The sequence below is a fragment of the Cavia porcellus genome, unplaced genomic scaffold (genome assembly GCF_034190915.1).
Source record: "Cavia porcellus strain 051 isolate PalLab524CR breed Dunkin Hartley unplaced genomic scaffold, mCavPor4.1 scaffold_5, whole genome shotgun sequence".
Lineage (NCBI taxonomy): Eukaryota > Metazoa > Chordata > Mammalia > Rodentia > Caviidae > Cavia > Cavia porcellus.
The window spans coordinates 58586026-58602495 of record NW_026947488.1 but is presented as its reverse complement, the minus strand read 5'-3'; the positions used below and the strand labels follow the sequence as shown (position 1 = coordinate 58602495).

At 41.6% G+C, this 16470-nt stretch overlaps 1 protein-coding gene and 1 pseudogene across 7 annotated transcripts in view; both read right to left on the bottom strand.

Annotated features, from left to right (window-relative positions):
- Tmem108 (transmembrane protein 108) overlaps positions 1-16470 on the bottom strand; it is a 322687-nt gene that overhangs the window by 137256 nt on the left and 168961 nt on the right. The window lies entirely within an intron of this gene.
- LOC134476095 (high mobility group nucleosome-binding domain-containing protein 3-like) overlaps positions 1-16470 on the bottom strand; it is a 110293-nt pseudogene extending 93823 nt beyond the window's left edge.

Sequence of the window (16470 nt, the reverse complement as noted above, 5' to 3'; positions counted from 1 at the left end):
GGTCTCATTAAATCACTAAGTTGCCCAAGCGGGGCTCAAATTTCAGATACTCCTGCTTCTGCCTCTCAGAGTGCTGAGGTTAAAATCATGTACCAGTGAACATTGTTATAGTATGCTGGCTCTTAGCTGACACTGCAAAGGGACATGTGGGCAATAAACAGAGAAAGCACCATGAAGCACATCCAATAACCCTGTGTACTATGCAGAATTTACACTAGGGAAATGTGACGCAGAGTGGGTGGTGTGCAGTGCTGGGCGGGAGGGAACTTCAGTGAGGAGGCCATGAGACCGGGATCTGAACAGCGGGGCCAGGCTCGCCCCACTGGAGGAACCACTGGCCACAGGAAGAAGAGAAGTAAGTGTAATGGAGTGTGAGCTTGAAGGGCAGCTGGAAAGGACGTGCGGCAGGTAGGCAGACTGACGAGGGGTTGCACACGTGTTTAAGCCTCTTCGCTGACCAGCTGGCCTTAGACCTCAGCTACACACCTTACCTACTCAGGAAGGTATGCACTCCTCATCCACTAAATGCAGTGGCAATTACTAAAGGATCCTCCTTTCAGCTCTGAAAGTATGACTTTATGATCTATCCATACAGTCTAAGGAATAAAAGTCCTGTTCTGTAAAATGAAAGAGGAAGCATGTGGAAACATCCTGACCTTTGAACTTTTTTATGATTTAGCAATGGTTTATCTGTTGCTTCTTCTTCCTCTGTCTTCCCTTTTTTATTAAAATTAAAGTTAAAGTTACTTGACATCTAGACAATCCATTCTCATACTGCACTGAAGAGTAATCTTCTGAATTTTCAATTAAACACTTAAGAACTTTTTCTCTAGAACTGGGCCACAAAAACAGATATCCTACTCAAAGATCACTCCCCTTTCTTTAAATTCTCTTATAATTCTCTTGGGAGACATCTGAATTCTGAGATTGGTAATGATCATGCCAAAGTTTCTTCTAAAGGAAGATACTATCAAGAAGATCATGTCTATTGGAACTACTTCTACAAGGAAAGAATAAAATACTTGGCCACAATAATTTATCACTGTAATTCAGTAATGCACAAAAAAAGCTAGGGAGTATACCCAGGGAGAATTTCAACTACATAGCTAACCAAGGGGCAAATGACATACAGCTTAGTAATCAGCCCTTCCCAGGCACTGCTAGACTCTGAAGGAACTTGTACCCTAACTTTCAAAGGAGACTCAGAACAGAAATTCATAGTGGAGAAGGGAGAGAATATGAATTTGTAATATGGCACATGATAATGAGGGCAAGACCCTAGTAATGGAGACATGACACTTTACTTCACATTCAAAGAAGTAGGGGAAAGAAAGCATGAAGAAGTAGGTGATTAGTAGTAAGAGGAGAATAATGGTCTAGCATGTATGGCATTGTTCCCTATGTTTTGCATGGGTCAAATGTATTAAATGTGTTAGCATGGAAGTCGATAATTGTGTTTAAGCAGTGCTCAGCACACCCTCAGGTCCCACAAACAGTGACTAATAGATCCACAACATGAAACTCTCACTATCCACTCATTATTAGGGCAAGTCCAAGATGCAACTGTTCCTCTCACCAGATCTTACAAAAGATGAGGCCAGAGCTGGTCTCTGTGGAGTTTCACCTGACACCTCATCGTTGCTGGGCCTCCTGCCCTTTCCAAGCTCACATCTCCTTGCCCTTACAGGTTATTTCCTGGGAACACTTCCGTAAGTCACTTCACAGGACTCCTTGTCTCTGGATTCAGATCTGCTTCTAGGGAGCTACCTGAACCATGATACTTGCGAAAAGAGAAATGGATATCCTGACAACATCACATAAATTTCTGAATGAAATATGGGATATTTTTCCCTATAAAATTTCTACAACTGGGTTTTTTATTTTTTATTATTTAGCTCAATTATTGTTTACTTTTACAGGTCAAAAGAACTATAATATACCAGTAAAATAATGGATTGTATTTGAGCCTCCTTTTCTTGTTCAGGAAATTCTCGTACATTGTGATGAGAGCTACTTAGATGTGACTCCAAACGTTCAAAGGTTCAGACAAAAAATCTGCCTGTCCAGCTTCCTTTCAAGGTGGTACTCCCCTAGTCTAGAGAGTTGCCCATGCCTCATAATGACCTCAGGCCAGCAGCTGGAATCTTAATAATTACCACACCTGTGCACATGACTCATCCTAGAGACCCAGTCCCTCTCCTGTCATTAATCTCCTGCTGTAATCAGAGAAACAGGGCAGGATGCCTGGTGTATGACACTCCCCTTACTTCTCTGCCCACTGGGGAAAGGAAACTCTCGTCTTTCGTCTTCATCAAGGCATGTCAAAAGTGAACTGCTTCAGGTTTTCATCTCAGAGCTTCCAGAAGCTCTCTTTTTAGTCACTGTTTGTAATGGTTGACACACTGTGTCAACTTGAGAAGTCTAGAAACTTAACTAAGTAACTTAGCAGTTCTACAGCACAATGTGAAGAGGACATGCCCTTACTGCTCTAGGATGTGTCAACTTGAGCAGTTTAGAAGTTTAATCGTCACTCAGCAGGGGGTCAGGGTCCTTACTTGGTAAACATCTTGAGCTCATGCAAGGGAGGGCACAGAAACACTGTGAGTGTACATCCACCTGAGGGAGGGGACTCTGCAAACAATATAAAGGAGGACAAGAGACTTGTTCCCTCCCTTTGTGCTCCTGTTGCTTTTATTGTCTTCTGCTGCTATGAACTGTTGCCCCTCTATCATGGCCACCCTGCTTTGAAGCCAGCTGATTATGAACTGAAACCTCTACAAGCTAAATAAATCTTTCCTTCCTTCATTTTGGGCATCAGGTATTTTGCCTCAACAATGAGAGGAAAGTAATCAACACAGAATTTGTTCTCAGGAGTGAAGTCGCTGCTATGAATTATAGCTGACCATGTGGTCCAGCAGCCTTTGGACATTGTCTTAGTTACTTTTTACTCGTCGCTGAGACAGAATACCTGATGCCCAAGTTGGGGAAGGAAAGGTTTATTTCTTACAGTTTTTGGAGGTTTCAGTCCACACTCAGTTGGCTCCAAGACAGGGTGGCATAGCGGGGCTGCAATTCATGGTGGCTGCAAACAGCAAGGCAGAAACCAGCAAGAGAGCAAGACACACCTTCTTGCTGCCATTACATCACATCCTGGCTCCACCCCTATGTGGGTGGAGCACTGACACAATCAATCCAAGCACTAGACAATGAACCATTCACAAAGGCACAATGCAAACTCATGAGGCCTGGGGGACACAAACATAAACCATGACAGCCATGGCTTGCGGGAAGAATTTGGAAAGATGTGGAGATGTTGCCTGAAAGAGTAGCAGGGGAACACCTTAGGTTGTTCTGTATGGAAGATTCTGATCAGAGCTCACAATACCAGAAAACAGGTAAAGATAAGGCCTTGAGAAGTTTCTGCTGGGACGGACTGCAGACAATATGTATTGTGGCTTTGCAGAAATTTTGTCTACATTTTGCCTATGTCCAGAGATTTTGCCTGAGACTAAGATTAAGGTAAATAAACTAACTAATCTGGCAGAAGAAATTTCAAGGCAGTCAAATGTTGAGGTGGTGCCATGGCTATCATTGGGGATTTTTTTAAAGCCAGATTTATGTTGAGAATCAAGAGCAAAGACACCAGAAAGATGGTTTGAAACCTTGTGAGTTTGGCCAGAAAGGAAGCTCCAGTAAAGCTGTGGATTGCAAAAACAGAGTTGAGGAGATCTCAGTTGCTCAGAGGGAATGGGAGAATATAGAAGATGGCCTAGGGCATCATAAGAAGTAGCAAGGTTCCATACTTTGTAGCCTCAAAACTGCAAAAGTGAAGGACTCTTCTCTGAGGAGAAAGCTGCAGATTGCCACATTCCAAAACAGTAGTGGCTGTACCATATTCCAGAATAGAGGCATCATAGAGAATCTGTTTCTCAGAATCGGATTCAGAGTGTCCCAGCGAGCAAGGCATTTCAAAGTAAACTGCTACAAGTTTTTCATCTCAGAGGGTTCTGAGGTTTTTTTCCCTGTAGTTGCTGTTTTATTAGCATCCACACCTGTAGAGCCTGAACTCTGCCCTGGGTGAAGAGCATTATGTGACTTTCAGAGACCATCTCAGGGAATCCTAAAAGCACTTATACTCGGCATTAACAAGACTCAGTGACACAGGACAGGGGATTCTCATTCTTGTTTCTTCTCATCAAACATGGCACAGGGCTGGCCCTGTTGGCAAGAACAGAAAACAGATCCCATGCACCAGTTATCTGTGGGCAGAGCTATTCTTGTATTGGGGCTTACCACTCATGTGACTCCCATGTCATCTGAAGCTTGTATCCTGACAGCAGTCAGTTCCCAAAGACCATTCCTGGGAGTTTTTAGACCAGCTCAAGTCATTGGTTTTAAAAATACTTAGCTACCTACCCCTGCCAGCCCTCTCTTGCCCTCACTCTATGGCCAAACTTTTCCAAGAAGCTGACCAACCTTACTGGTTTTTATTTCCTCATATTCTACCTACACTTGAACTTTACAAAATCACTCACTGAGCACTGACTCCAAACTGGGAACTATGCCAAGTGCTTGATTTAATATCTTTATGAAGGACAGAAATATCACAGTGCAGTCAGTCAGCTGGTGGTCTCCTCAAAGCTATGTTCACATGTTAATCCTCAAACCTGTGCAGGTGATATAATTTGGGAAAGAACTTTTTAAATATACAATTAAGCTAAGAATGTTGAGATGAACTGGATTACCCGAGGGGGCTTTAAATTGCATGGCAAATGTCCTTGTGAGAGACAGACATGGAAAAAACGAAGTGGCCATGTCAATATGGAGGCCAAGAACTGTAGTTACACAGCTACAAAAGAAGGGATACAGAGAGCCTTTGGAAAAGAGGAGACAGAGGAAGGATTTTCCCTTAAGAGAGTTAATCTTTCATTACTTTGGGTAGTTAATCTTTCATTACTTTGAAAGAACGGGGAGAAAATATTCTGCTATATTAAGCTACCTGATTTGTAGTATAGTAATACAAGGTCCATTCATATCTGTTCATAAGTCGAGGACTTAATATGGTTTGTTACAGCAGCCACAGGAAAGCAATACACATGTTCATGTTAGGGAAGGGGAACCAATGAAGATGACAGAGAAGAATCAGTAGCAAGACCAACTATAGCTTCCAGAGCTCCCTGGGTCATATTCTGGTACAACCAGAGCAAAGGCAAGATATTCACCTGCAGTTAGGACCCTAGCAGTACATAAAAGATTTCTCACTGCAAGGAGGGAGGCTCAAAAGATTCTGCAGGGAGGAGCAGTGAGAAGATCAAGCCTGAGGATGGGCATTATCCAAAGAAAGGGAAGGGAATGAGCAGAGCAAGTGAAAATGAATTAAGATACTGCAAGGGCACCAACTCCTGATTTTGATGTCTCATCTGTTGGAGCCTCAATACTGTCTGGTTTCCACCACATTTGAAAAGGCAATGAATAAACTTTTCAGAAAACTTTCAGAGACGATCTAACACAAAGGTAAAACAGAGTTGCTGAAAAAATTCTTCTTAATTAAAAAATTCTGTTCATCTGTCTCTTGTTCAAAACAGTCTCCCAGAATTTTACCAGATCCTGTCAGGTAAGATAATATACTGTTAAGAATAGCTCAATTAGTGAGCATTATGTGTATTAACGTGCTTTCTAACTGAACTGGCATCTTGGTAAAGACAGTTAGGTAGATTACTGTTCATACTTATTTCTTACTTTAAAAATAAGCGCCAGGTGAGGTGGTGCACACCCAAAATCCCAGCAGTCAGGAGGCTACGGTAAGTGGATCCTTGTGAGTTTGAAGCCAGTCTGGGCTATACAGTGAGTTCAAGGCCATTCTGAGCTGCATAGGGGGAGTTGCACTCAAACAAACAATAAGAGTTGTTATGCTGAAAATGTTGGAACATGCCTGTAAATGTCACCTGTTGAGCGGCAGAGGCAGGAGGATTCCTTCAGAATTTGAGGCCAGCCTGAGTTATTCAGGAGGCTCCAAACCAAACAAACAAGAGTTACTACACAAAAAAGAAATACATTCAAGACAAAACAACAATTCATACTTGAAAGGCATTTTATACATAAAATGTTCTTATACCCTTCTTATTTAACTCTCACAGTCCTTGTGGTATACATTATTCTTATCATATGTGTCGTAGTTGAGGAAGAAGAGGCATCTCTGGTAGTGAAACTCATCTGCAAAGTCACATAAAGAATAAGAGATAGAAGGAGACCTCAAAGCATTCCTTCAAATTAAAGATTTATGTTCTCTCCCACCATACGTTTCAGCAAAACTACTTTCATACAGAAAATTGGATTTACTCATTAGGAGTTGTCATTAGTGAATAGCTCTCTTAAATGTGAGCATGACTTCCCTCATCACCACCTCCTACCAACCGTGTAATGCAATGTACTCAAAGTCATAAAATTGACTTTTTAAAAAATATGTTACTCTTTAGTCTTTATTGGCATTGCTTACAGTGAGAATGTCTTATTAAAGCTTTGTTAATTTGCAAAACAACTGTTGACTTATTCAAGTTCAAAATGGCAACCTACAATGTAAAAGGCACTAAATCAACATGAGACCTTTAGGGGCATTTTTGCCTAAATTTCCTAGGCTATTGTCACATTCCATAGTGTTACTTCTTCAGGTCTCCTGCACAAATGACTTTTCCTCACAACTATGAGCCCTGTTCTCTAGAGAACAGTCGCAAGTCTTTTCATAATGGGAAAAAAATCTAGCCTTCAGTTTTTGTTCTGAAAAACAAAACAAAACAAAACAAAATTCTACCCATAAAAAATCTTACCTAGCATGAGTAAGGCAAAAATAATCATATAAAATCAAGTTCTAAAATGCAGTGACCAGGGCTAATGGTTATTCTTGTCTGTCTTTTCTCTCTGCTTTGTAATTGCAGCCTGTCCCCTCTGTGTCCTCATTCTCAAAACAGTGACAACTAACTCACGGGTGTGAGTTGGAAGAGTAAGAGGAAAGTTAAGCTCTAACCATTCTTAATTCCACAACACTTGTGAATGGTTCTGCTGCCTTTCCCCCAAAACCTTCTCTCCTCCCTAACCAACCCTGCCTTTGCTCCTGAACTACCTCTCCATCTTGCAGCCCATGAATGCAGGGAGGCTGAAAGCAGCCTGGTGTTCTAGGACAGCCTTTCACAAGACTAAGACAATCATTCTGAAAGTGTAACCTCTGGCCTCGGTTTAGCATCACTGGAAACCCAGAAATATAAATTCCTAGCCTCATCCCACTGTATCAGAAACTCTGGGGGTAGACCCAGGAATCAGCATTTAAAGAAGCTCTCCAGGACATTCTGCTGCATGTTAAAGTTTTATACAGATGTAAGTTAGTGATTCTCAGCTCCAATTGTACATCATAATTACCAGATGCCCTGGTCTCATGCCCAAAGATTGTTTTAATTGGCTGAGATTAGGAAAGGGGAAAAGCTTATCAGGTGATTCTGATTTACAACTATGTTTGAGAAATGTTCATCAAAGCCAATCAGGTTAATTCAGTTTAATACACCATGAAAAGGACATTTCCTCCCATTTCCAAAGTATCAATGGATGACCAATGTGTCATCACTATTATTATGGGCTGATGAATTGGTCTTTACTACTAGATGGACCATGCTCTCTTATTTTCTCTAAAGCAACGAGTCTTTAGTGGCCTCAGGAACGATAAATTTACAAGGGATGCAGAGGATCAGCCCAACAGTATGGAAATAGAGGGAAATTACTTGAAAAGGCTAGGATTTGAATCAAGCAGTCTTGATCCAGAATTCAAAGCCTTGGCCATGGCTGCCACATTGCTCTTCTCCAAGGAAGTTGCAACCAGACTGTATAAAAGGCAAAAGATGCTAACTTGCTTTCAAAGGAGGAATGTGTCTCATCACCAATTCAGGCAGGAGAGGTTCACCTGAGTCAGGCAGCCTAAAGAAGAGACACAGAACTGTGGGCTGGGTTAAACATCTTTTATTCAGCTGCTTATCCCACTCCACCTGTTCAGCCATGCTTGTGGCCTCACCCTCTATCCACTGGAGGCAGTGTACAGGCCTCAGCGTGCCGTGATCACAGCAGTGCTTGGCTACTTAGTCTCCTTGCTCACAGCAGTCCTCAGTTGTTTAGTCTACACTTACACCAAAATACACAATAGTGGTCATGTACCAGCAAGGACTTTGGTTATGTAAGTTATTTAGACTGGCTGGCACTGACCTTGGCTATATCAGTTATTTACACTAAGATCAATGAGCTGTGCTTATGCTGAAATCTTGCTGACCTTGCCTTAATGTCCATCCAAAAAATCATCCCTCCACAGCCTGGACCTCAGTGAAGACATTTTGCACTTTCTCATTTCTCTGTACAGTAGTATGAAGATCACAAGAAGAAAGGTGACGCTCCCTTACCTCCTCACTCTTGGCAATACCCAAAGAATGACAGCACTTTATGAATGCCTACAACCTAAAAAGGCACACATTTCTGGAGTCAGCATTTATTTGGCCCTAAATACAATTTATATCAACTGCTCATATTTAACCTCAAGGAAAACTTCCTCTCACTTATCAGGAGAAACAAACCTGGGAGACAGACTATAGGAGCCAACCTCCGTTAAAGATGGCTAGATCCTTTGATCTGTCTGCAGCTTCCAAAGGGAAGTCTTTATTCCACGGGGCCCACTTGAGGTGGGAGTTGGGGCTATAAATAGATTTGCAGAGGCTTGTTCCTCATAGAGAATTCAGTGGCAGAGACTCAGGAACTACATCACCATCCAGCCATGATCCAGCCACCAGTTGTGTATTTTATCCATGCATGTGTTTCCATAGTGTAAGATGTTCCCAGTGGCATGTGATAATCTAAGCAACACTTTTCTTTCTTAGAGGTTCATAAAATAACAGAGTATCTTACTGAGGTACAAGATAAGGGTGGGACAACCCAGTTGAGCAAGTGGTTATGACCTGTTAATCACACAGAAACAAGACACACGCTCAGTTTCCAAGCCATGCACCTGTGACCAATCGGAAAGTGCTATCTTTACTTCTTCTGGCATGAAATCAAGCAGATTTTTGATAGGATGGCCTCGATCTGTTGTCAGGCTAAAGAATGAGAAATATAAGTCTCCCACCATTAACCCTGAGCTTCTCTCAGTGGCTCATGTTTTCACTCTGCCTAATGTTTTTCTCTTCCTTCCTTTAATAAGTATAAAATCTCATGGCCTTTTTCAGTTCTTTATTTAGGAAACTAAACCTGGAAAGGACACCTGGACACCAGAATGGCATCTTAGATGGTACATTAAATCAAACATTTATTGAATCCAGTTTTGAGTCAAGCTCTAGATTAGTCTGAAGACAGAGGAATAGAAGATGAAACACAGTCCCCATGCCTTCATGTGGATGGTGTGAAATCTGAGGACATGAAAGCATGCACACACTTACTGAGAGCTAAATATTTCATGAGGAGATTTAATGCTAGCTGTGATGGCTGGAACACACATGGATATCCACTAGGTTGGAGGTACATGCACGCGCACGCGCATGTGTGTGTGTGTGTGATATAAAATGAGGAAGTGATGAGAGAGGGGACTAGGAAGTTAGTAGGGGGACAAGACTGTTAATATAAATGCTAAGCAAAGGAAATTTTAAAAATTCTCTTTATGTCAGTGGTTTTCAAACATTTCATGACCCTTTCATATTCTTAAATTTTGAGGACTTCAAAAAACCTTTGTCATTCGGATCATAAAGCTGGGAAACAAAAACAAAATAGTATTTCATGAAAAATAAAAATAAACTCAATACATGTTAATAACATGCTTTTCATGAAAAAATAACCATAATTTTCTGATTAAAATGAGTGGAATGCCAGCTGCGTGGTACACACCTTAATCTCAGCTGCTTGGCAGGCTGAGGCAGAAGGATCACAAGTTTGAAGCCAGAATGGGTAACTTAGACCCTGTTTAAAAAAGCATGTTAGGTGGGGTGCTGGAGGCAGTGTTCAATGGGACATTATTTGCTTGGCATTTTTGAGGCCCTAAAGTTCAGTTTCCAGTACAGAAAAAAAAAAGTGGCACCATTTCACAATGTTGTAAATCTCTTGAATGTGTGGCCTGTGAAAGGACAGCTGGTCCTTTTTCCAGCTGTTACATTCAGTCTGTTACAGTTTTTGGCTGAAGTATGTGAAAAACATTAGGCATCATAAAGTTGGAAAAGGAAGGAATTCAGACTTCTTGAAAAGGTCTCAGGGATCCTCATTGGTCCTTGGACCTTATCATGAGAACCGAAGTTTTCAATAATGCGAAACCACTGAAAGATCATTAGCAGTTGGCAGCAGTTAATTTTGCAGCAATTTAAAGATGAATTAGAAGGAGAGGGCCTGAGATCAGAACAACAAACAGAGAAGAACACAAGAAGCCCTATCCAAAGCAGAGATAATTGGGAGCAGAAAACTGATTTACATGTTAGAGGCAGCAAGAACTGATACGGAAATACACAGGATGGGGCAGAAAACAAGTTAAGCATGACTTGAGGTATTTGGGGTTGGAAAATCCACATAAATGGAGATGAGACAAGAGTGTGTATAAGGCTAAGATGATGATTTCTGGTATTAGATGGACAAAGAGGAAAGAAATGAGCCAAAAGAAAGAAAAGATCTGGAGTTCAGACCCATAACTCAGGGAGACTGAGACAAATGGATGGGCCTTGGAAAGGTTGCCTATTTAAACAACTGTAGATGTGGCTGTTCAAAATTATACAAAATGGTATTTGCATTAAAAAGGTAAAATTAATCTCTTTAAAAATGCAAACATCCCTGAGATTTAAGAGGGCAGGAGCTCCTTAACTCTTCCTAACTAATTAGCACACCTTGGCATTAATTAGTCCAGTTGAATTGCCTTCCATAGTCAGGCAGCACAAGAGAACTGCAGATCATGCACTGCAGTAGGAGAACTAGCTGGTACCACAGGGGGGACCTTGGGTCTACTAAGGGATAAGATAAGCATGGAGGGAAAGGAGAAGATATTAATCCCTGTGGAAGATATTATGTCAGGGATCTTTCCAGTTTAAAAAGTGGCTGGAGGGAAGAACACAGCTGCTAGACAGCTGATGGGCAAGAAACAGTAGTGAAGGGCAGGGTGTGGTGGTGCACACCTATAATCCCAGCACTTAGGAGGCTGAGACAGGAGGACTACCACAAGTTCAAGGATAGTATTCAAAAGACACCAGTGACAGCCTTCCCACTTTAACATATTGATGATGGGGCCATAATTCATATGTCTGAGTGCTGTGCAGCTCTGAACATGGTGGTATATGCATGAGGACTATACCACTGGATGGCATGAGACAGTCATGCATGATGGTTCAAGATGGTAGGAATGTTTTAAAATATTTTCAAGAGCTTTTGCTCAGTTCCAGAGATTAGTGAGAAGCAGAGCACATAATCAGAAAACAGGTTCCAAGTGGAAATGAGATCTACATACAATCAGTTTCTCTTTACACCTAGAAGAGTCTACAGAGGTGGGTAACGCGGGTACGTTTGTGTGGATATGCATAATTCAAATCTAAGACTGAGACACAATCTCCATGGTTCAGGTAAGAATAACACAAAAGGAGAGGCACACTTTTCTCTCTAAATTCTACAAGGTAGGAGTCGAAATCCACACCAGGAGATTGTTTTCTCTTCTTTCACTTCCTCCTCCTCTTCCTGAGTGAGACAAGGACCTGCTGGCAGTTATCTAGTTGAACAGAGGGTTGTTTTGCACGGTCAACAGAGAACAACATACACAGCGCATGCATGAGTGAACACACAGGATACATGAATAATAACACAGAATGTAATTAAGAAATTCAAATGTGTAGGTGTCAAGCAAACATCTAAATTACTAAATGTAATTATTCCCTAATTCTAAGTAGTCAAACAACTCTGATTTGAATAGACATCAGTATACAAAGACTCTATATTTTCATAAGATTATAATTATTATCTTAGTTTTAACAATGAAATAAAACATTTCCATACATATCCACCCATGCAAAATCAAAGCCTGCTTACTCGTGACCCAGACTCGGTGCCTTCTGGAGGGTGACGTGATCTTACAGGTTTGTAGTGACGTGCCTTTCCATTGCTACTGAACAAAACTGTGATGTGGTTTGGGAAAGGTTGGGAAAGGGTGGGATCACACTGATTCCCACCTCTGTAGCATGCAGTCAATAACAATTAATGCCCCATTTGCCTTATGGCATTGCTGTGGGGATCACAGGGTAGGAACATGCTTTGTGACCCAGAAGATCCCACATAAATGCTATAGGATACTCCCAGTGAGGCTGCGCTCAGCACTGGATGGGAAGCCAGCAAGGGAACTGGCACTTAGTGTAGGCCCTCTGCATGCTGTGTCTCTCCCCGTACCACCATAAAATGGTCAAATCATGTCCCATTTTATACCAGAGGTTTCCTAGGTTAACTACCTCACTTAAAACTACCTAGAATGTGGTAGTGTTAGGACTTGAGATCTAGGTTCTCATTTTTTGTTTTTTGTTTTTGTCTTTTTCCTTTTTATCGGTACCAGGGATCGAACTCATGACCACACACTTGCAAGGCAGGCACTTACGCCGCTGAGCTAAAGCCCCAGCCCCTAGGTTCTTGTTTTGAAACCCAGGTTATTAGCACTGGCTTCACACTTAACTGATTATATGGTTCTTGAAACGAAAAATGAAGATAGCATTTTGTTTTTTAAGTTTTCATAAAAGTTCTTATTGCTACTCATCCCCAGGCTCCAGCTGTTTCAAGGCATCATATAAAATGTGTTAAACTTCCCCACAGGGCTGAAGCTGGTGGGGTAAAATGCTCAACACTGCAGAGTGCAGCCCCAAAATAAAATAATGCAGAGAGAATCAGTTCTAATAAAGTTGTTTTTATGTTTTTTTTTTTTTTAGCACAGAGATTAAACCCAATAAAAACAAAATATTAAAATTTCAATTGCCCTTGTGTGCCAAAGACTATACCCTTCAGCCCCAATTGACATACAGACACAGTGATTATTAACTGTGACCTTGTCCGGAGAGGAGCTAGGTGTTGTTGTTGTTGTTGTTTGTTTGTTTCATCTAACAACAATAAGAGGATGTAAAATTTACTGATCATGGGTTATAGCCACCCCTGCCAGCCACAAGAGGGGCCACACCGTTGATTTTTTCCTGTATGGGTTGGGGACGCTATTCGGGTCTGTGTCTAGACTCCCAACACCCCAAATAGGTAAACGGCGAAGGCTCAAAGAAATGAGACGCATGGCATATGTCTTTAGGGCTGTAAGAAGAGTGAAACTGTTGGCAGAGCTCGTAACTCTGCTTCCTGGCTGATGGACTCTAGGCAGCCCGAATTTAATCAGAACAAGCAAGTAGTTGAGTGGACAATGGAGGAAACCTGAGCAGGATCTTGGGAGGGGTTCAAGGACCCCTCAGAGCAACACACAATGCTAATTAAGGAAAACTATCCAGAAAGTCTCCAGGTGGCCTCATCTGTGGCCTATCTTGCCCCCTGAGGTGTCTCCTCATTCTCAGTTCACCAAGCCTGGGCCACACAACAGCCCTGCATGTGTATTCAGCTTCAACATTCTCCAACAGGGACACCACCACAAAAAGGAAAACATGGCATGTGGGCAAGGGTCAGAGCGGCCTGGATGTGGACTGCTGCTCCATCACTTACTGCCTGGCTACGCTTGGCCAGTCCTTAACGAATTTGTTTGAAACACTTTTCACCCTGAAGCATGAAGCACTGGAACAAATGAGATGACTTGTGGAAAGGGATCAGCAAAAACCTCTGAGCACAGCAGGTGCTCAAGGGAAAGCAGTTTCTATGCCTGTTTTCTAAGCAGGATTTTTTTCTGAGCAGATACTTCCTATAGTAGACTAAAGTTAATTACAAATTATTACTACTCCTCCCATTGAGAGCCAGAGCTTAATTCCTTTTCCTCTGAATTAGAGTTGACATTAGCAAATTCCTTGGTCAGTACAATGTGGTATACATGACTTATTGCTATGGTTTGGCCATGATTTGAGTGTTCCCTAAAGCCTCACATGTTGAGAATTAATCCCTAGTATGAGGGGAGGATGAGAACTTAATGTGGCTGTGATGTTTACAGGTAAAACTTTCGAAAAGTGATTCAGATTAGATGAACCCATTAGGATGGAGCCCACTTGACTGAGTGCTGACAATCCTATAGGAAGAGGGAAAGAGACCACACATATGCACACATAGTCCTTGTCTCTTACCACATGATGCTTTGTGTTATCTTGGGATTCTGTCAGCATGAGAGGCATCCCCAGATGTGGCCCCTATACCTTGCATCTCCTTAATAGTGAACCCAAATAGACCTCTTTATAAAGGCAGACTGCCTCAAGGGTTTTGTTATAGTGATAAAAAGCTCACTAATACATTGTGTGGGACCTACAACCTAGCCTCATGGAGGCAAGCTCTCATGTAAGGACTCTGGCTGCCAGGAGGTCAGCACAGTGTGGAAGCTGAAACTTTCACAAGTAGGCCATGGAAGGAGACATCCTGGGGCAGCCCCCACGGCTCTAGCTGCTGGAACCACTCCAGCCCAGGTCCCAGATACTGTGCCGCAGAGACAGGGGTGTCTGCCAAAACCTGCCCAGGTTGCGGATTCATGAGCATAATGAACAGTTGTTACTGCCTAAGCCATGCAGTTGTAGAGTACAGTAAGAAAATGAATAACCAGAATAGTCAGGTGTTTTTTTTCCCTAAATTATAAAACTGGTTTGCTGAGTTACTTATAATAGCATATTATATGTTTCTGTTGATTCATTAGTTTTCAAAACATTGTATTGTGACTAATGTTAGTGTAACATAAATAATAACTGGCTACCAATGAAACACTTACTGCATTGTGTATGCCTGCCAATACTAAGGGGGGCTTAGCGAGGGTTGCTACTTATTTCCTAACCAGCAAAGAAAAACCTACTCTGAGCTGTGCGTACATCCTAGCAAGCCTTGCAAACAAGGAAGAATTGAAACACAGTTGACTTCTACAGCTGTTTCCAGCACTTCTGATGTTTCAATTCCCTTCACCTTTTATGGCTGGTTCAGGTTAGAAGATGGACCTTGCCACAGGATAAAACTTGTCTCTGAACTGTACAGTAACTTACGCAAAAACATTACATAAACTCCGGGATACACAATCAGCACAGGTGAACTAAAAAACTCTATGCTGCCTCCCAAATCTTCTCTGCTGTTTTCTTGGTTCTCTTACTGCAAAGCCTGCCTTCCCTACTAGGTGCATGTGTGAAATCCTGTTTATCCTTCAAATGCCCCCTTTCCCATCAAGGCAGAGTTAATCATCCCCTGATGACATTGCTTTTTCAATCTGTAAAGCTTTTTTACTACCAAACAAGCTTATCACAAAAAAGGCAACAAACAGAGTCTTATCGAGCACAAGGAAAAAGAACCTAAGAGTGTGCCCACAACTCTTGGTGACTTTCCACTAGGCTGAAAGAGCCTGACTTGATCTGTTTCAGGGATTAGAATTCAGCACAAGAAATGAGTCAATTAAAACTCTCAGTCAGAATGTTGTCTGTAGATAAAGTGCTTTGCACAGGGGTGCAAAAACACAACCTGAATTACCACACGGAAATGGCTGACAGGATGGTCATTTGCATATTAATCTCTTTTCATTTTATGTTCTTTGTATAAGTTAACAAGGTGCTGCTTACTCTAAGAAAGATAGCTCTCCATTTACCTTAGCAGGTATACAAAACAGCACTTGAGGTTTCCAAATCCACAGCTTTGGTTTGACCTGGAATGGCCAGTTCCTATTGTTCCAAATGGGTCAATAGGAACATCAGACTCTTGAGTCAGTAGTGGTTTTTAAATCTGTCTGGTGACAATTCCAATCTTGCAGGCTGTACAGGCAATCAATAGGCACTGGTGCTTTGTGGCACAATCTTGTGTTATGTTAGCAACATGCAGAAAGTCATAACCTCTCATCATTTTACCACAAAACAAAGAAATCACATTTTAACTACTCATTATTTGAGAATGAAGCATAACTGTATACAACATTTCAAGCCATAGGGCATATAGTCCCTGAATGATAACAGGTTCTATGTGACAAAACGCAATGTACAGTTTCTTCTCCCATCAGTAACCTATAGAAGTTTTTACTGAAAGATCTTATCTTTATTCTACTACAAAACCAAGAGCAAGAACATTTTGGACAAGCATTTTCAAATTAGCTATGCTTAACATATCATGATAGAATTATTATAATGGAGTCTGTTTTATAACTGATGCTCAACACATTAGAATGACTTAATGCTTGGTACTCTATCCAGATGAAGCAGAGGGAAAATTTATTCTTCTTTTTTATTGACCCAACCCTGGGTATGTTTCTGGCACTTTGCAAGCAGTAACATGGTATATTCTAAGAAAGAAGACACATTATGA